The sequence below is a fragment of the Callorhinchus milii genome, unplaced genomic scaffold (genome assembly GCF_018977255.1).
Source record: "Callorhinchus milii isolate IMCB2004 unplaced genomic scaffold, IMCB_Cmil_1.0 Scaffold1, whole genome shotgun sequence".
Classification (NCBI taxonomy): Eukaryota; Metazoa; Chordata; class Chondrichthyes; order Chimaeriformes; family Callorhinchidae; genus Callorhinchus; species Callorhinchus milii.
This window is the reverse complement of record NW_024704742.1, coordinates 53971164-53993693: the sequence shown is the minus strand read 5'-3', so window position 1 is coordinate 53993693 and position 22530 is coordinate 53971164. Positions and strand designations below refer to the sequence as shown.

The following is a 22530-nucleotide window of genomic DNA, read 5'->3' as shown; positions in this document are numbered from 1 at the left end:
GTTCTTTAGATGATGCTTTCTCACCATTATCTGGGTGTCAAAAGTCTGGTGTCACTGATGAACCATCTGAAAGTGCTGTGCAATCAATTGCTATCATGTGTAATGACCGTACTAAACTCTGTACCCTCATCAGACCAGTCCTAGTCAGGCTCCACTGGCTACATGTAGCCGAATGGATTTCAAGATCCTCACACTTGTTTTCAAATCCCTTCATGCGCTGGCATCTCCCTACATCTACGACCTGCTTACTCCCCAACCCACTACCTGTTGCCTCTGCTCAACTGGCTCCGGGCTCCTGCATATCCCTCGTGCCCTTTGTTCCACCATCGGTGGCTGCACTTTCAGCCTCGACACCCTAAAACTCTGGAACACTCTTCCTCTATCCCTCTGCCTTGCTCCTTCCTTCCCCATCTTCAGATCAGGCCTGAAGACCTTCCTCTTCAACCCTGCCTATGGTTACCTCCCCTCTCCCACCAACTCATTGTTGTGCACTACCAATGTCAACCACTCTGGGATGTTACCCTGCATGAGCGGCGCTATATTCATGCAACTTGTTATTGTAAATGTAAATTATTGTGACCATGTTTCATATTCAAACAAGGCAGCCAATTCATGAAGTGAATGATCAACGTATCTGTTGGATTGTTAGCCAGGAGACCAGGAGATAATCCCTTCTCTTTCAAATAGTGTCATGGAACGTTTAAAGGCCATTTTTTAAAAGAACAACAACAACTTGTCAACAAAGTGTCAGGGAAGCCTGTGGGCTCAAGGCTGCATGAGGTGAAAGCAGCAAGAGCAAATAAAACGTGCTGTACTGTCTAGCTACTGAGAAGATGATATCAGGTTTTCCTAAACAAAGTGTCAATGAATTGGCAAAATGACTTTTGACAATGCTGACAGGCTTATGAGTACAATTACACCAGTTGGGGATCTCACACATGCCAGTAGTATAGAAAGTGAGTGATGTAGTCACCTTCATTGACAACACCCTCAATTTTCTTAACTACTTGAAAAAGTCGCATAGCATTTGTTGATTGCCTGTAAGTCTTTGAAAAGAACATGTTTCAGATAAAATTGTAAATGAATGCAACACCTGGTCCCTATGGGAAACCTCTTTCTATGACAGTAAGTATTATTGGACACATCTGTCCTCCAAAGTGATGTTGAAAAAATACCCCAAGATAGCAGTTATATATAACTCAGTGTTGTTATTTAAGCCATTTCCTTGCCCAACAAAAATCTTTCAAACAGAATGTCTCTTTTATGCAGAGATAAATGAACTGATATATGAGTAGGTATGCTGTCTGCCTTATCAGCGAAATACACATCAAAAGTGTGGCCACAAACCATGACACTAACACTAGTGCCACAACTATTTACACAACATTTGCAATGTGTTTGTGTAAATGTTGGTAATCATGATTGGGGCGTTTAGTAGGAAACTGTATTAGTTCAAAACACATTCCTTAAAACATGGAATATGTTCTGAAGCATTCTATTTTTCACTTCATAATACAAGTTTGCTTGTTTTCCTCCTATAATGCATTGATATAAATGTGAATGATTGATGTGAATGTTGAGAAATTGACATATTTCACATTTGGCCCACAGTGTTACATCAAACACGATCAAGTCGGGTGTAGTATGAGTTAGATTGAGGTTAAAACTTTGTCTACAAAGAGAATTCCATAACACCAATATTTTGTTTCTGTTTTGCACGCTAGTCATTTGTGTAGCTTTAGACTGAGACTGTCAGTCCTGGACATCTTATTCCACTGAGTTTGTTCCCATTCTCAACTGGGTTGAGAGAGAAAAATAATTTTTTTTGAACCCTTGCAGCAGTGAGTGATGAGAATTTCATCTCTTTATTCTGGAATAGATTCCTTGAAGTGGGAGGACAGTAGTCTAGATTGTCTCCTATGTCACACATTTTATGACTATTCAGTGCTTTTGTGAGGTAATATAGTTAAAAAAATAATAGTATTAGTGCCATGGTTTGTGGTTAATGCCTGCTTTAGCAATGCTATTCATTGCCAGCCCAAAATAAATAAATCTAGTCTTATTCGTGTACTCTGACCTGATAAATCCATTAACAACACATATTCACTGCATACAAGTGCGTTCTCATTTTTCAGAGATTCTCAAAAACTCCTTTGCAAGAAGTAATGTCATGTATGAAAATTCTATTACAAAGGCGTAATTCTCTTAACAATTAAATGGAAGAACGAAAAGTAATTGGCCATGTATATTTTTTTGGAAAATAGATGTTTGTTTTGGAAACATTTTTCCACAGCTTTGTAAAATAAAAAACCTTTGCCTTTTGTTAAACAAAAATGGTCTATTGAACATGCTGCATACTTCCAACACTAAACCCAATAAATCCACTCACTGTGTGGATGCTTTGCAGCAAATTGAAGCAAATATTTCTTCTTCTGGAAGGCCTGTGTACCACATCAAGGCAATCCTATTTTTAACTGCAATCCCTTTTATCTAACAGAACCTTTGGGCTAAATAAATTAATTTATGTGATTCCTTGCTTGAATTGTATCTACGCTGCCAAACCTGGAAACTAGATTTTATACTTATGTTAGAATAACCAGCTTTGTTAAAAAGCCATTTGAGTAAAGCACTTAATTGCATGTTGGATAATGTAATGCATAATTTCTCTGACATTCAGTTGTCATTGTTTTCTTACTGAGTACTGGGTATGCGGAACAACTGGCACTGTTTAAAAAGGGAGAGAGTTTCTCCTTCCTCCCAACAATCCCCCAAATAAAATTGGTCACTCGCTTCATGGCTGTATTGGGGACATTGCTGTGCAGATATTGGCTGCGCATTCGCCTACAAAATAAAGAGCCAAAATACTGTGAAGCAACAATAACAAGATTACATTTGTATAGTGCCTTTCACGTTGGGAAGACATCCCAAGGCACTGGACAGAGTACAGCATTTCAGACCTGAGCTGGGGTTGGGGAGGGAAGGGAGCAGAGGCAAATGGGGGTGGCCGATGGTATGGTCGAAGAGGAGGGTCTTGAGTCGGGACTTGAAGGAGGCTAAGAGTGGGAGGTGGAGTGACTGTGGGATGGAATTCTAGTGGTTGGGAGCAGGGTGGCTGAAGGTTTTCCCACCAATGATGGGGCGGTTGGGGCGGGGGACGTGGAGCAGGCCAGAGCCGGCTGAGCGGAGGGAACGGGCGGGTTGGTAGAGGGTTAGGAGGTCGCAGAGGTAGGGTGGGGCGAGGCCATGGAGGGCTTTGTATGTGAGGACCAGGATCTTGAACTGGATCCTCTGAAGAATAGGGAGCCAGTGGAGTCAGGCGAGTGTGGGGGAGATGGGATCACGGTTTGGTGCGGGAGAGGACACGGGCTGCAGAGCTCTGGATTATCTGCAGCCTGTGGAGGGAGGAGTTGGGAAGACCGACAAGCAGGGCGTTTGCATTGTCGAGCCTGGAGGTGATGAAGGCACGAACAAGAGTTTCAGCGGCCTGAGGGATGAGGTAGTGGCGGAGTTGGGTGATGTTACGGAGGTGAGAGAAGGCAGAGCGGGTCATGGCTTGAATGAAGCACTTTGAGACATCAGGACAGTGTGATAAGGTTGTAAATCAAATGCAAGGATTATTGTTTTATTTGATGTAAACCCTGAGCAGAAAACTAGTGGAGACAGATTTAAAATTAATAAGTATCATTGTAGATTAGAATGAAAAGGTAGTTGTTCCGCATGCACAGTAGTGAGTAAGAAAACAATGACAACTGAATGTCAGAGAAATTATACATTATATATGCCAATATATCAAACATTGTATGTTCTTTGAATGTTTTGCTTGAAGTCAAAATGGAATCCTGAAAAATTATTTTTATCCACCTCCGTTACATTGTGGAAATTAACAGTTCCTCCCAGCTATTTACTCTGATTGGGCCATCAGTAGATTGTTTAAACAAAAATAATTTGAAATGAATCTCAGAAATAGATGAAAGAAAGACCTTGGTAGTTAATTGTGTTTAATTTTTAGTAGAAGTCTCGATGATGGCTGTCACTGTTTAAAAATAATGATATTTCATAAAATGTAAACTATCATTTTAACATTTCCAATTGTGTAAGAATATATTGATTTTTTTGTACACATTGTGGACACAGTTGTTTTGAAACTGGTGCCTCCCTTATTGTGGTCTGTATTCCCATTAAAGTTAATACATTATTTGATAGGGGTTGGACAAATATCTACATCTAAACAGCTAAAGGTGTTAGTGTGGTGTAGATAATAAAAATAAAGAATCTGTGTATTTGCAATAGCATTTTATCAAGTCAAAGTGACTCAAAAGACTTGACAAAATTATGTTATTTTGAAGTGTAGTAACTTTTGTTCTGCCGGCAAACATACAGAACAATTGGCAATTCACACCACCACCACCAACAACAAATGTATATAATCCTTTTCACATTGAGGGGATGTCCCAAGGTGTTAGACAATCGAGAGTTTCCACTTGATCTGGGGATTAGATTCGAAAAGGGTGGGCGCCAAGGAGGGTGGGATTGAGGAAGGGGTGAAGGTGACTGAAAACGCAGTCAAGGAGGAAGGTCTTCAGGCGGACCATGAAGGAGGGAAAGGGCGAGGCAAAGGAACTTTGGGATAGAATTCCAGAGAGTGGGAGCAGGTGAAAATCCAACCCCTGATGGTCCAGTGGGCGGGCGGATAGGGCGGGGGATGTGAAGCAGGCCAGTATCTGGTGGGAGCTGGTGGTTTGGTAGGATTTAAGAGGGACGCAGAGGTACGGTGAACTGTGGAGGGATTTAAAAGGGATGATGAGGATTTTGAATTGAACTCTCTGGGGGATGGGAGCCAAAGGAGTTGGGTGAGAATGGGGGTGATTGGCTCTGGAGCCTGCTGAAGGAGAGGACATGAGGGTGCAGAGTTCTGGTGCTGGATGCCAGCAATGTATCAACACCATTTAAATGTAAAACATGTTTTGGGTGAATTTGGATGAGAGAGTATTTGTGGGGAAGCTCCCTACTATTTATAGATGGTTCAAATCCTGCTAACACTCTGCAACTCACTGTGGTGTTAGTGCTGATGAGAATTTGAATCTCTGGAATGTAACGAAACAGGATTGAATAATGCTGATTTCAATGATAGATTAATGTTTTGAGTTCAATTTGTTTTTGCTTTAGACTGGTAAAATTGTGGAGAATAACAGCCAATCAGCTATATCAGAGGCTGGGTTATACTCTTCCTTAGCTGAGGAAGGTAAGAGATGATCTGGTTGAGGTGTGTAAACTAATATAGAGAATTGACAAAGTAATTGATGAGGGACTCTTGTAGGGCAATCCAGAATAAAGAGAGCTTAGCATATCCTCACTGCAGCTGTATGCCTGACAGAAACGACCTGTTGCATAGGGTATTCCCTGCAGATAATGTTCTTTTTGGGAAGTAACGTAATTAAGGGAGAAAAGACAGAAAAATAGGATTCGAAAGATAAAGAACTGCATCAACTACTGTAGTAAAATAGCTTGATGGACTGAATGATTTACTCCTGTTTGTTTATGTAGCTATCTAATTAATGTATAATTAATTAATGGTATTAATTAATATCACATAGACTTGGAGGATATTTCCTATTTTTAATTGTTTTAATTATTTCCTATTGTTTAATATCAATGTTTCCAATTAATCTTCATTATATGGACCTGTCACGGAACAAAGCATTGAAATCAAAAGTGAGTGCCTCTGTACCTCTCTTATCCAGCTGAATGACCTGATACTGTAACATTCCAGATATTTAGTCCTGTAGCTCAGTGGCTAGAGCACTCGCCTCACAAGCGGCACAATTGGCTACCACATTTTGCCCACAAATAAACAGTCAAATATACACAATTTCACTTTACAGTATATTCTTTGAAACGCTTTGAGACATCTCGAAGATGTGAAAAGCGCTATATCAAATGCAAGGATTATTATTTTTTATTATAATGTGTAATTTTGTCCACAGTGAACGATTAATGATTGTGATCTAGGTTCACAAATGCTAATGCTTTACATCATTGAGAAATAGCACAGTTTGCACTATATATTATAGCACATTATTATTTCTGCCTCTGCATGCTGTAACAGTGTCAGAATTTCACAAGAAGATACTTCATCTCCCAATCCCGATTAAATAGTTCTGAATAAGTACTTTCTGATCTTCAAAGATAAACATCTATCCATCCACATATTATTTGCACTCAATATTGACCTATCTGCACACAATTATTCTGTGAGGGCCCCTTGTAACTTTACTCAGTTGTGGCTGTTAATAATAATCCTTCCATTTGTTATAGGGCTTTATTATGTTGTCGAGAAGTCTCAAAGTGTTTCGCAGGATTTTATTGTGAAGTGTAGTGACTGTGTACTAATTGTGAAAGTCACATAAGGAATGAGTATGCATTCATCTTTTTATCAGGATTGGGAGATGAAGTATGATCTTGAGTATGAAGTATAAAAGTCTGACTCTGTTACAGCACGCAGAAGCAGAAATAATAATGTACTATAATAAAAAATGTTATGCTTTCCCTTTGTACCACTTATGTGGTAGAAAAATGGTGATACAAGTGTCCCTCAGATCTATCTTAATAACTACCCAGTTATTTCTATCTTTGGTGTCTATCTGAATATTGTCTAAATAATTTTCGCATCAATCTGCGACATTGTTTAGCGCTCCGAAATGTTACCTCGCATGAAGGATGCTATGTAAATGCAAGTTGTTGTTGTCGTCGTCAATATTTTCATCAACCAACAAGAAAGCTTTATATATGGAGTTGCATTTAAGAAATTAACGAGCTTGCTTAAGCGATTCACAAATTTTCATACCACTCATTTTTCAATGAATTGATGTAAAACTTTATTTAGGTTTGAAATGTGCTCCTGGACTGTCTTTTTAGAGTGTTACTGTCACTTAATACAGTGGTGAGGCATTTTTCAGTACTTCAAGCAAGGTAAGATTGTGCTATAATTTGAAACTGTTACTGGGAATCCTGTAATCTGTACAAATCTTGAGGAATTAATAATGAAGTATGCTTGATGGCCAAATGTTCCTGTGTTCCCAGTGGGTGGAAAATGTGACATGTGATGATATTATTAAAATTATAGTTAAACCATTCAATTTGACATGGTTGACACCATGTGAACTCCACCTCCCCCACCACCCACCAGCTCCATTAAACGTTGGTACCATGTTTTGTCACCCTGTAACAATGGCCCATTGTTATTGCCGCAGTGGAGTCTGGCATTTCATGGAATGAAGGTTTGGATTAAGCTGGTGAAGCAGCACTAAAGCAAGAAAATGTGACCTCCATCAACCTCCACATGTATATGGATGATACCCAAATCTATTTTTCTTCCTCTAGTGGTGACCTAGTTCTATGAATGTTCTGACTGCTGTTTGTCTGACATCAAGGCTTGGATGAGTGCTAACTTTCTGCAGCTGAACATCGACATGATGAAAACCATCCTCTGGTTCTCATCAACATATTCCCACCTGCGATTGGGAATTCCTTAATCTTCCCTCAGACTCACCGAACCTGCATGCAACCTCGGTGTCAGGTTTGATCCCCAGTTATCCTTTCTATCCCACAACTGGTCCTTGATCAGGACTTACTTCCTCCAGCTCTACACATCACCTGCCTTCACCCCTATCTTACTTCAAATACTGCTGAAATTCTCATTCGTGCATTCGACAGCTCCTGCCTTGATTTTTCCAATGCGCTCCTCACCAGTCTCCCGAGTGCCATGTTAACAAGGTTCAAGTGAATCACTGGTACCAGGCTCCAAACTCCCATCGCCTAAGTTCTTGGCAGGCTCCACTGGCTCCCTGTTGCAGAATGGAGCAATTTCAAAATTCTCACTCTTACTTTCAAATCTCTTGACGCCTCGACAATGCCCTACTCCCCGATCTGCTCACATCCCATTCTTCCACCTGCTGTCTTCACTGAACTGTGGAGTCCTGTAGCTCAGTGGTTAGAGCACTCGCTTTGCAAGCGAGAGACCTGAGTTCAATTCCAGGCAGGGCGAAACCTTGGGCAAGTTTCCTTACTCCACACGCCTAATAATAATCCTTCCAAAAAAAAACAATAATAAATTGGTCATTTTCAATCTACGACTGTTTGTGGGACACTGCTTTGCGCAATTGGCTGCCGCGTTCGCCCACAAATATACAGTCAATTCACTTTACAGTATATTCTGTGAAGCGCTTTGGGACGTCTAGAAGACGTGAAAAGTGCTATATCAAATGCGAGGATTATTATTATTATTATTATGTACCCATTAAGTATCTAATATACCTCTATAACTTACATTCTGAACTATCTTTTTGTGACTGCAGAACCTTGACTTATCTTATTATTCTTCGTAGTTCATCCCCATATGTTTAGGAGGAACTACCTCTCACAAAGGGTGGTGAGGATGTGGAACTTGCTGCTGGAAGCCTTGGTTGAAGCAAATTAAATCAAATGTACTGAAGAGAAAGCATACCTGATGGAGAAAAGGAATAGAGGGGTATAGAAGAGGGGAATAAGGAGGGGTAGGTACTCGTGTGGAGTACAAACACCAGCAAAGACTAGTTAGACCAAATGGCCTTTTTCAATGTCATACCATTGTGTAATTTAAAGTTTTTATGACATTTCAATCATTTTTATGGCAGTCAAAGGCAGAAAGGTATGAATACTGTGCTCAATCCACTGTGTGCTACTTCACTTGATCAGCTTGGCCACTATCATTAATCATTAACTGTATACATTACACATTAATTAGCTGATAGGCCAACTCTACAAATGCTGACAACCTATAATGTATTGACTCAAACAGATTAAAATATCCCCACAAACTATTACATTAAGAAAAAAGCTTGGCGTGATTTAAGCTGTAATCTTATCTAAAGGTTCAGATAACAGCTGTAAACTTGTTTAGCTTTGCTCTAAGACTTTATAACTTCATCTGAAGCCTTTGATAAGGTTTTTGGCTTGTATTCACTCCAGGGTATCCATAATTCTCTATACATCCAGTAGCTGAAAATTTAAGTGTTTCTTTACTTTATTGAAGTGCTTATCATGCCCATAGATATATAAAACATAGAGCTAGATTTCCTAAGAATTAATAGAAAATAGTTTTAATATACAAAGGATGATACTTTGATACTTACCTGGCAGGGGAGACACCATGATCATGAAGGTGGTTCTCCCAGGACGAGGCTAACCCATTGCACTTCGGGTGTGCTGATGCCTGCGATGTCCCCAAATGCGGGATACTCGACTGCAAAATTTGTGGTAGTGGGGGAAAATGCAAGGATCAGAGTATGGATAATGTATGATTCACAAATATACAATCAATTCACTTTACACTATATTCTGTGAAGCACTTTGAGACGTCTAGAAGACGTGAAAAGCTCAATTTCAAATGCAAGGATTATTGTTATGATTCATTGATTGACATACCCTACTATTCTCCTAGATTTATTTAGCAAGAACCTAAAGTGCACATCTAAAGTATATACTGTTCATCTACAAAATATGTAGTAACTACACCTTAGTAAAACCTTGTGAAGCATCCTTCTGACATGAGTCAATTTGAATATTCATTAGCAATAGTGAAGGATTTTATGTGTCAAGACATCTGACTGATCAAAAACAATACTACCTTCAAGAGAGGGGAGTGAAGTTTAAGGAGGTAACATTTGATGGAGGAAATGAAAAGCAATCAAAGTAAATAGCATTGGAGGGGTCTCGGTTGGATAATCCTTCGCTTCATTCCAATCTACTGTCCACCTTGAGGGTGCATTAGCCTCATCAGCAATGACTATTCTGGATCTATCCCTTCTGGGTACCATCTGAAGATGTACGTGACTGAGATTGCAGATTCACATGTTATAGTACAGAACATTCAAAATTGGTCTTTGAAATTTGTTGCTCATAGCTGCCGGAAATATGTGGTGAAATCATGAGATATGATTGATATCCATAAATAGATTAAATAGATAACTCAGAATACTCATCACATATTCTGTTGATGCTTTATTAGGTAAGCATTGCAAGTGAAATGATAAGAATTAGATGTGAAAATGAATATCATGCGGAAACTATAATTTTGAACAGATTACAGACTGAATCCAAGACTGACTCTTCTATTCATCAAGGATTTCAATCTCTGGTGTCTCTTCTGTTTATAGTACCGAGTAAAACAATTTTGGTGATTTTTAATGCAATATGTTACTTTCAGGCCAGAGTTCCCATATTGATGTATGCGGTGTACTTTCTATTACCAGAAGGAGACCCATTTGCATTCTTTATCAGACAGATCAAATAGACCCATGGAAACTCCACTCCAAAAATAGGTTACTGCAAGTTGGTGTGAGGTATTAGTGTTTTCATTATTGAGAAATTGCTACTCGTGAAACCCTTAAGTCGATTTTCTTTCTATTTTTATATTTGTTTAGATCCTGGATTCTTCATTGATTAATTTCTCCTTTGAATAGCTAACAAGTAGGTCAAGCTGTATCAGCACTTTTCAGGCTCATTCTGAACATCTAACAGAAGGTTGAAAGTTTCACACCGTTGATTTTATATATAGTTGATCAAAATGTGTTAGCCCAATATTTCCAAGATTCTCTAACTTGCCTCAATGATTAGTATACACACACACACTGTGATCACTCTGTAAAATAGACTCATTCTTCACTCTTTGAATAAGTTTGACATATTGCTTGACTGGTTTGTGATTATCTACTGTTGTCGCCTTGTAAAGTGGGTTCTGCAGATATTGACCTTTATGCCAGTATTGTCCAGCTGATTTTGCATGTCACCCATCCGAGTTAATGCTAATGTTGCTGAGTTTGACTGCCAGTCTTCAGGTATCCCTGAGAAGAGGCAACAGATGAATTTCAAGGTGTCAGATGTTTTCCTGGCAATAGAAAGATACCTGGACATTTCAGTACTGTGTAGATTGACATTCTTCTGTTGCAACAGGTGGTTACAAGTTTCCAACAAGATTTTCAGACACCAGAAATAGGTCTGCAAACAGCAATTTAGCTCAAGGCCAATAAAACAAGCTTGGAACTGGCATTGAAAGAGAAAAGCTGCATGAAATGGATAAGTACATCCTATCTGACCTCTCGTCCACAATAATGTGAAATCTGGCTGTAATGTAATATTGTTCATATGATGCTTCTGCTTATACTACATCATTTACATTTTGAAGCTGGGCCCACTGTTCACAGTATCTATTGCTCTGTTTGGGATATGGATCACTGATGCCTATGACGTGATTAGGCTTTTGGCCAATGGAGGTGTGACATTTTTTCTGCTCAATAAATGCTCATCTGCATTGGATGCGAATGGTTGTGACTCTGTGTTATTCCCTTGAACAGTTGTGGTGGATGTGTGCATGAACTGGGATAATAGTAATAATAACAATACTTACATTTGATATAACGCATTTCATGTCATCAAAAATGTCAAAGTGCTTGAGAGACTCTGCTGTAAAATGTAGTGATTGTGTATTTTAGATGAAAGTGGAGGCCATTTGTGCACAACAATTTTCCCATAAACAACCATGAAGAGAACAACCACTTTTATTTTGGGGGATTTGTTGGCCAGAACACCGGGTGAAACTCCTTTCTCTTTTTGAGAAGGGAGAAGGAAACTGCTCTGGTCAAGGTCACAAATGACATCCTGACCATGTGTGACCAGGGATCCCTCTGCATCCTCGCCCTCCTCGACCTCTCCGCCGCCTTTGACACCGTTGACCATTCAATCCTCCTCCACCGCCTCTCCTCCCACCTCAGCCTTCAAGCTTCTTTCCTTGACTGGTTCAGGTCCTACCTTTCACACCGCCTCCACTTCGTTGCAGCAAACGGCTTCTCCTCCAGTCCCCGCACTGTCTCGTGTGGTGTTCCTCAGGGCTCTGTCCTTGGTCCCCTCCTTTACACCCTATACATACTCCCCCTTGGTGACATCATCCGCAGACATGGGGTAAATTTCCACATATATGCGGATGACACCCAACTCTACCTCTCTGCCTCCACCCTGAATTCCAGGGCTACTGAGGTCCTGACCGACTGCCTGTCCGATATCAAGTCTTGGAGGAGGAACAACTTTCTCCAGCTCAACTTCAGCAAGACCGAGGCCCTCCTGATTGGCTCGCGCCAGCGCCTCCACACCTCGGGCGCTGGCAGCATCAGCCTCCACGGCTGCACACTCAACCTCACTAAACCAGTCAGGAACCTGGGTATCTTGTTTGACCCTGAACTGTCCTTTTTTCCCCACATCGGCACCATGACCGGCACTACCTACCATTACCTCCGCAACATTGCCAGACTCCGCCACTGCCTCACCCCTCAGGCTGCCAAAACCCTCACCCACGCATTCGTCACCTCAAGGCTCGATTACGGGAACTCCCTCCTCATCGGCCTTCCCAACTCTTCCCTTCACAAGCTGCAGATCATCCAAAACTCCGCAGCTTGTGTACTCTCACGCACCAGGCTCCGCGACCCCATCACTCCACCCTCGCCCGAATCTACTGGCTCCCCATCCCGCAGAGGATCAAGTTTAAGATCCTCATTTTCACCTTTAAGGCTATCCATAGCCTTGCCCCTTCCTACCTCTCTGATCTGCTGACTCCCTACCAACCTGCCCACTCTTTCTGTTCAGCGGGCTCCGGCCTGCTCCATGTCTTCCGCCCGACCCGCCCTACCATCGGTGGCCGGGCTTTCAGCCTTTCTGCCTCCACACTCTGGAACTCCATCCCACGGTCCCTTCACCTCACTTCCTCCCTTGTCTCCTTCAAGGCTAATCTCAAGTCCCTTCTCTTCGACTGGGCCTTTGGTCTCCCTCCCACCTCTCTGCCTTCCCTCACCCCTACACCACCCCTCCCCCATGCTCAGGCCCCGACACCTGACTGTTCAGCGCTTTGGGACGTTCTCTCAATGTGAAAGGTGCTCTATAAATGTAATTTTGTTGTTGTTGTTGTTGAATAGTGTCATGGGATCTTTAATGTCCATTTGAACTGGCAGACTTTTAAAGTTGGTTTAAAGTTTCACTGAATGACAGCACCGCTGATAATGCACCTCTGACAGCATTGCACTGGTGTCAGCTTATTCTATGAGTGTCAATGTCTTCCGAGCTGGGGCTTGAACCTACAACCTATACATTTCCTTGAATGATTATTTTTTGATTTCTGTCATAAATCAAGAAATATTCAATCAAGAGAAAACTGAAAACGCACTACCGATCGAACACAGACGTATCTAGGCTAGTGTGAATGTTCAGTGGAACATTTCTAGATGGCCCTTTGGACCAGAGTTGGCCCGCGGAATGTGGTTTGGCTGGAATCGCGTAAATTGTATTTCTTATAAGATGAAGAAGCTCATTTTCAGCTTGGGAAATGTGAAACAATGGTTACCACAACTTTTGATCGACTGGTTACTTAACAAACAGTGGGTATCTCCGAGATGCTGCCAAGGTACTACAATGCATCCATTTCTTTCTATATCGTTTATCTTCCAGGAATAATTCCTTAATTTATGAGCCAATATTCAACAGATAAGAAACTTCCCACTTCTAGAATTTAAAGTTGTAGAACCCCACTGACCAGTAGGATCAAAAACCAATAAGTCATTCATAACAATAATGCTAAATAACATCCAATGGAACATAAGATAATAAATGAATAGTCATTCACTATATAAAAAATTGAGCAAAAAACATCTATTCACTTGACCACTGGACCAGTCATATTCACATTGTCACATGTCCATTGGTAAATGCCCTGGTCTTGGGTAAGAGACGAGTGTTAATGTGGAATGACCCCGATATTCCAAAGATTGGTGTAATTTGATTCACGATCAGTAATAAAAAATTCACTACAAATGGCTCTACAGTAATAATTCTAAAAATACAGGCACCATGTAACGGGGAACGCTTTTAAAATGTTGATTTGTTTCAGCAAATGTACTTCCATAAATTAATCACACTGAGGATAATTCTGTTGTTTTGTAGTTGAAAGAATTTCAGCACTTGCAAATTACTTTAAAGGAATACTAATTACACAGGGCTTCAGAATTCTTTAAAACAAGCTTGGCTCCATAACAGATTTGTTGCTCATGTATTAGAAGAATATTAGGACAGGTATTAAATGAGTGGAAGGAACTTCTGAACTGATCTTGTGATAATAACAATTTAAAACTAGCAACATTTTTTGTAACTAAAATAATTCTAAATGATTATCATGATTTCATAGATTTTCTGATCATACAATCCCTGAAGTTATCATGCTCAACCTTGATATAACCTAGAAATTAACAAATGTAGTTGCTCTGATCAGAAGGCCACCCATAAATGTATAAATTGACAAGAAACAGAAAACCAATCTTGTGAATAAATCACATTGAAGACAAGGTCATTATTGGAGTGTTCTGCGGGAATATTCCTTTAATCAAACTAGATGGGTGAATACTGTGCAGCAAATTGCTTATATTCCTATAACAAAATGTACATCTGCATAATCTATGTATATCATTAAATTAGATATTAAATTAAATATCTCAATCAACCAGTACAATGCTCTCGATCAAAAAAATGGGATTTTTATGTTTCAGGCGATAATAGTTTTTGGCACTTCTTGAACCCTCCTAAATTGTGGCCCAGAGGTTTCTCTGAAGATTATAGCATCCACCTTACAAACTGCTGCAGCAGTCATGTTTGCAGCCTGAAATATTTATTTTTATTGCAACTTTAGCCCTTGAAGTTGTTTTGGTTCTTCTTCCTTCTGGCAAAATAACTCTTAAGTTGGAGCAGTTAAAGCAGCCCCTTCTGGTTTAGTACATAAGCCAAATAATTGTGACCAAATGTGCTTTTAGGCTTTTTTATTGTAAGAGCTGACCTTTAAAATGGGGAAGGGTTAAATGCAAAGTGTTACAGTTCCTGAAAGGCAAAAACTGACCCATTTCACAAGTTATCTAGCAAGTTCTTTTCAGCACTCAAAACAGCTGAAAATGACGTTCATTGCAAATGACATTTTAGGACCTGCAATCTCCTTCAGGGTTGTATCACTCTAGCTTTAGTACAGGATAATACAGTTTTCTTATTATTCTAAAAAATTGTCACAATAGAATGAATCTTAAAATATAAAATGCATTTCTCGTCAAATTGCTCTGGTAAACACTTACACTGGTGTGATACATCATCAAACATTGCATATTGTTTTGGGACAAAGGCAAATCATTATTTGGATTTATATTAATAGAGAGTACATGCTTATTTGTTTTGACAAACTTATTTTCAAATCTGATAATGGCTTTTTGTCAAGTACAAATGCTTAAAAATGAAAAACTGCGGCATTTTGCAGTACAAGCATCTATTACAGATAAAACCTGAAAGGCAATATCACAGCAGACTAAATGTGACAGCACGGGGATCAAATGGACTCAGGAACAATGATGAGATTTTTATCCACCATATATAAGAACACCTGATGGAAATCTAGTGTCTAGAAGAGGTTCCTATATAAATAGTTTAAAATTGGACCAAAATAACCAAGGAAAAACAAAGATATTAATACAATTTCCAAAACTGCACAACGGATGGTAGAGCAAGCATGCTCAGCAGCTTCTCAATACTGTGTATCACTTGTGGAGTCTGGCAAAAATATCCCAAAGCAATGTGACTAAAAGACAATCATTCTGGGGTATATTGGGGATCACAGCTGAAGAGAGTTTCTGTTCACCTATTTAGACCTTTGTGCCTTGCAAAGTATGAAAGCGTGAAATAGGAAAAGGCCATTTGTTCTGCAAAACCTGCTCTTTCCACACCCACGTGAAACTGCCCATCATGAAACTCACGCTGCCCATTCATTCCACCTCCTCCTGGACTTTCCTCATAGATATTTACTGGTCCCAAAAGAAATCTCCAGAATATTCATGTCCCTGCATTTTACAGCTTGGGATGGGGGCTGCACAGGGCCCAAGGCTACTGTAAAGGAAAGCGACAAAGATGATGGCTGGTGTTAGAGGAATGAGCTATGAGCAACAATTGACAAGTTAGGGTTCTTCGGTTATGAAAAGATACATCTCAGAGGAGACCTTATAGAGGTATACAAGAATTTAAGAGGAATTGAGGGAAGTAAATCAGAACAATACTTTTGTGAGAAAGCAGAACATGGGGATATAGGTGTTGGATTTGGAATTTAACAGTGCAATTTAAAGACAGACACCAGGATATATATCTTTATCCAAAGGGTAAATAATTACAGGAACAGGCTACCATGAAGGGCGGCAGGAGCTGAGATTCTGGACTAATGTAAAAATCAGCTTGATGCTGTGATGGTAGGATGGTTCGGTCGGTATTCAAGAAGGATGAGATCAAATGGGCCACAGGGTCTTCATTCAAACCTGTCTTGTGGTCCCATATTGATGCCACCCCTCTACTCTATTAAAGCCTGACCTCCTTGACCACAGAAAATATTTCACATCCTATGCCACTAGCAGCACAAACACATTGTGTCTTTTGGAGTATATGTTCATCCCAGTCTATATATCTATATCGAGACTTTTTGATGTAGATTTAAAAAAAATTAATGGATAATATCAATGTTTATTTTGCCTTGATGTTTTTATTGATTTTTAATTACCTTTTCGACTACAAAAGTGGGCAACTTCTGGGCCACAAGGTTTCTGTAGACGACACCTACTGTGCTGTGTGCATCTCTACTGTTACTTCCTCCATTCAGGAAGTAATGTTGGTGACATTGCCTCTCCAACATACAGGAAATGACATCAGTGATGTCAATGGCAATCTCAGAGCCAAGCAGACACACATTTTTGTAGTTCTAAACAGTATAATAATCCTGAATAATCCTTGTGTTTGATATAGCGACTTATATTATTCAGATGTCTCAAAGAGCTTCACAGGATATACTGTGAAGTGGATGACTGTATTTTGTGGGCAAAACACGACAGCACTATTGTGCATAGCAATTTCTCACAAACAGCTATATTTTATGGCTGTGTGTGGGAGTGACCAATTTTACATGTGGAATTTATTAGCCAGGACACCAGAGCAACTCCCTTTTCTTTTCGATCAGTGCTGTGGGATCTTTAAAGTCCACCTGAACAGGCAGATGGAACCTTGGTTTAATGTCTCCTCTGAAGGATGCCACCTCCGACAATGCAACACACCCCCAGCACTGCATTGGTGTGTCATCTTAGACTATGTGTTTCCAAGTCCTGATATGAGGTTTCAATCCAAAGCCTTCTGACTCAGAGGTGAGATTGCTACCACTGAGCTAGACTGACACATACACTAAATCAAAATAAATGTGAAAATATGATGTTTAATGAATGGGATTAATTTTCTTCGATATTTTCTTCAATTCTACCCGATATAATACAATGTTGTTCTCAAGCAGGTGCTCATCTAGTTATTTTTCAAGGAGTAATTGACGCACAGCAAGACGCAGAACAAGATTGAGATTAAAATAGCTGAGTATCAAAAGTGTGGTAAACTATAAAAGGAAACTCCAATGCTTTTGATGCCATCCAGATAGGTATATTGCCTGAATCAGAATTTGAGTATTAGTAAAATAAAGAAAACTACAACAATTGGATTATTTCAGCTAATCAATCATGAACCACTAGTCCATGTACCTGTCTGATCAATAGATACCATACAATACTTTTGGAAGCATACTTCTATAATAATAGATATCAGATATCCAAGCAAATCAGTCATCCATTGCATTGGGCACATTCTTTATGTTCTATTGAATCAGAATCAGACAGCCATCTTAAAATTTAAACTAGAAACGGCAGCATATGAAAATAAATGTCAGTCTGAAAGAAATAATATCCAAAAGAGTCCTTTTTTAAAAGCGAGGTCCTGCTGCATGTTCAGGTGGACATTAATGATTCCCTGGCACTATTCGAAAAGAGAAGGGAGTTTTTTCTGGTGTCCTAGTTGACAATTCCCCAAAAATAAAGTTGTACCACATGGCTGTGTTTCACAAGTTATCTAGCACGTTGTTTTCAGCTGTGCATGATTGTGCTGTGTGCAACTGGATGCAAGGATTATTATTATATTTATTTTAATTTACTAATTATGGGTTTTGCTTTATTCTGTATTTTTTCCCCCCTGCTGAAAATGTTTGATTCTCTTTTATTCTCTTCCACTGTACTACAATTCCATGGTACCCTCCAATATCTTAACCACTATTTATGTGTAAGCTGTTTGACTGCAGGGAACAGCAAGCTGAGCCATTCCTGCTCTTATCGGACATCTACAAATATATCCTTCAGCAAAGATTTATGCGATTAGAAGCAGGTTACATTTTCCAAGCCTAAATCAGAGAGAGATGTTTTTTCTTCCCTCCCATTCCAGTTAGAATTTTGTGTCCAATATTGGTCACCCCACTTTAGGAAAGACATCAAGGTGAAAGAGGGGGTGCAGAGGAGATTTACTTGGATGATACCGGGGATGATGGTTTGCTCTATAACAGGAGACTTGAGGAACTGCGACTTTTTCTGCTGGAACAAAGAAGGTTGAGGGGTGATCTGGATCATGTTTCTCTCTTCCCCAAAACATTCTTTATCCCTATGAGATAAAGTTCAGTTTGGTGAGCTTCTCTTTCAAAATTACAGAGTGCTTAGAATACTGGGAGTGAAGCTGTTCACTCTCAGCTGTTTAGTGACATGCAGGGGGAAGCCAGGTTTATACTGCAAAATTGTCATTAGGCAGAGAACAACCCCCCTGCATAATTTTGGGGTTTCTGCCTTTAATTGGGTATTTCAGTTAATAACAATGTTGAAGATCTGGCCAGCTAATGTTAACAATGATTAATTGACACAGTTTCCGCACCATATATGGGATGCTCCACGAGCTGCTGAAAATTGAACTGGGGAAGCAATCCTGGTGCAATTGAAGTCAGCTGCATTTATACCAAACTGGTGTAACTCACATCACTTCTGACATCACCTCCTTTGGGGGATTTCAAGAGTATTTCCAGCATGATTCATGCTGTTTGGCACTTCATTTATGCAGCACATTTATTTATATTATTAATATTATTATTATTACTACTAATCTTTGCAACTAATATAATGCCCTTTGCGTCAGGAGGATATCTCCAAGCATTTCACAGAATATACCTGAGAAGTGATGTGACCATTGTCACAGGCAAATTCTTAGAACAAATTTGGTAGTATTAGGATCTATGTAATCGACAGCCAGTCATACAGCATTATTGCATCCTTAGACATGGTAAATCTTGGAATCATCCTGATTACTTTCTGTACTCGCTCTCCAATATATATGTGTATATATTATATATACATATATACATGACATATTGTAACTCTATATATAGCTGCAGCTGTGATCTATATCAAAATACAAAAACTAGCGCCCTTCACTTGGGGTAGAGTCTCAGAACCTGACACTGAGTCGGGGGATAGTGAAGAGATGACAGGAAACACTGTTGAAGAAAAAGATCTTCAGGCGTATGATTATTAAAATGCAAAATATAATTATTACAATTAAAACTAAATACAAGTATAATTATTATTATCATATAAGATCTAACCTAGCATTTGATTAGCCTCATTGACAGTAACCTCAAATGAATGATCAATAGTCATTTTGTACACAAATCTTTGTATGCATTACATTTATGTACATTCTGGGTGTTATTCTTCTGCGTGTTATTCCTCTGCTCAACCCCGATGGGCTCAAATCTGCCTGGATATTTTAATGCTCATATTGTTCATCCATGAGCCAACATAACTTATTATCACAAGCAGATTTAAGTGATGCATGAAGTATTTACCACTGAGCTATTTATGAATAGTGTTAAATAGTAGGGAATCCTCAACAGGCCCTATGTATCTCTATTAATTATTTTCCTCAGACAGTTTTTTCTCATTTATTATTATCATCTTCTGCTTCTTATTGCTAAGATGGTTTTGAATCTATTTAATTCATGTATCAGTTTTTCTATGACTGTTATCTGAGACTTATCTAAAACAACGACAACGTGCCTTTATATAGTGCCTTTTACATAGGATAATGTCTTGGAGCATTTTGATATCTATGATAAAAGTTGCACATGTAGAATTTAATCCTCCAGATAACTCTCATTTGTGCTATTAGAATTTAGTTCCTTCCTCAGAATTTGAGTAGATTTGTGAGGCATACATGGCCTTTTGCTTCTAAATCCATAATCACTGCTCCTAATTATAGCATAGTGTTCATACAAGAGGACTTAAAACTTACTGAAACAAAAACAGAGAGAACTGGGAAAACTCAGCAGGTCAGGCAGCATCTACGGAGAAAGGAAAGTGAGTCAACGTTTCGGGTCCACGACCCTTCGTCAGAACGAAGATTCCAGATTCCAGCATGTGCAATATTTTGTGTTTTAAGCTTACTGTCAAGGCTGACACTCAATTGCAGTGCTGGGGGAGTGTTGGATTATCGGAGGGACTGTTCTTCGATGAGACGTTAAACTGAGGTCCTGCCTGATTGCTCAAGTGAACGTTAAAGATCCCATGGCACTATTTGAAAAGAATCCCCCAGGTAAAAAAATTGGTTGGTCATTTCATGGTTGTTTGTCATTGCTGTGCACAAATTGACTGCTATGTTCACCTACACAGTCATTGCACATTATTATAGATCCTTTGAAACACTTTGAGATGCTACAACGATGTGATGAAGTACTAAATCACATGCAATGATTACTATTGTTATTTATTGCTATTATTATTATATAATACTGTCAAGTATTTTACCATCACGTTTATTAGACTAAATGCACTCCAATAATCTACCCTGATAGAAGGGCTCTGTATGAATGCAAGTTGTTGTTGTAAATGCTCCATAATTTCCAGACTCGTGTTTCACTTTCCTTTGGAATGCAGAGCAGCATTTGTTATGATCCAATCTTCAAATATAGCTCTATTATTTATAGAGTTCTCAACAATATTGCCCAGAACCTTGCCTACTTCCCTGTCACATTTCCTTGAGGATCATACATTGTATTCCGTCTGTCCTTTTTACTTTCTATATATTCAATTATTTTAATTTCTTTGTAATTTCTATTGATATTTACTTGTATTTAAGATTTCTCAGCTGAATTGACCGGATCTACAACAAAAACTTTCATGGTATAGCTTCCTTCATCCGAAGTTGTGTCTTGGAGCACTAGAATTCGAGAATTTGGCCACAATCTTCAGATGTTCAGATGTGAAAACTCATTTAAAATATTTTTTAACATAGGTTTCTTCTCTTCTTCTATACAATCTCTTCCTAAGCTATCCTGTAATGAACTTTTATACTTGTTTATAGTTACTATAGCTAAAATAAGTCTTTAGATTCCACTTGCTGTTGTCAGCAATCTGCTTTTTATTACTCTCTTTAGTCCTCTAAAACTCTTTTTAATTAACCTCATCTGTCTTTTAAACTACTCCTTCATTCTCACTACTTTTTATTTCCTCGTATCTTTCAAAATATTGCTGTTTGGCCTTCAGGCTAGTTTTAACCTTCTATTCAGTCACTTCATTTTTGAGCTTGCTATGTTTTTTATTTCTCTTCAACGTGATGAAGGAATACAGTATGAAGCTAATGGTGAAAATGCTGTCTGTGGAGAGAAGCAGGTTTGGGGGTTGACTGGTAGAGATTTCAAAGCACAAAGCCCAGATTGACAGTAATATCCCAACAAACCTGTTTCTTTTTAATTCCCAGCCATCTATCTCTCTTGTCAGCATATCCCTCAAACATTTCTCTCCCAAGAAACCTATCATGTTGTTTGAATGTATTTTACTATTCCCTACAATGGCTAAGCCTGGTAACATATTCCATGAGTCTATTGTATTAAAGGGTAATAGGTAATACATAGAGTAACAAATAATATATTCCTTTGAGAAAATATGCTGCAAGGATAACCCGACATAGCTTTAATAACCATAACATGATATATAATAGAAATATAATAGTTTTTAAGGATATAAACATAATAAAAAAAGTCAATTCACTTTACAGTATATTCTGTGAAACACTTTGACACGTCTCAATGATGTGATAAAACACTATGTTAAATACAAGGATTATTATTATTATATTCTTCCCATTCTATGCCATAACATTTTTCCTCCTGAATACTTCCTGCTGCCTTGCTTTAACATGATAATGAACCTACAAACAAAAATATGAAATTCCTGCACTTGTTCTCTCAATGATATTGAGTTCTTTTCAGTCACTTCATTCTTGAGCTTGCTATGTTTTTTCAGAAAGTTTAAGAACTATGTTCTTAAGTATTTGCTGGGATTATAGTACATTATAGTCACCCCAAGTATCTTAAATGGTTAATATGTATGAGAGATGAAAACACCACATTATGTTCCTCATACCCAGGGCCAACAGAAAATTGCAGAAATATTTTATAGAGATGTTATGGAAAATTGCGGGGTTTGGTTGGTGTTATTGAGGTACATTTTACTGCCAACCTATATTTTTTCACTTTATTGA

At 39.0% G+C, this 22530-nt stretch overlaps 1 protein-coding gene and 1 pseudogene across 1 annotated transcript in view; both read left to right on the top strand.

Annotated features, from left to right (window-relative positions):
* Positions 1 to 22530, top strand: part of LOC103178185 (zeta-sarcoglycan) — a 396797-nt gene that overhangs the window by 52043 nt on the left and 322224 nt on the right. The gene's annotated exons all lie outside the window — the stretch shown is intronic.
* Positions 9163 to 9312, top strand: LOC121850751 (annotated as a pseudogene).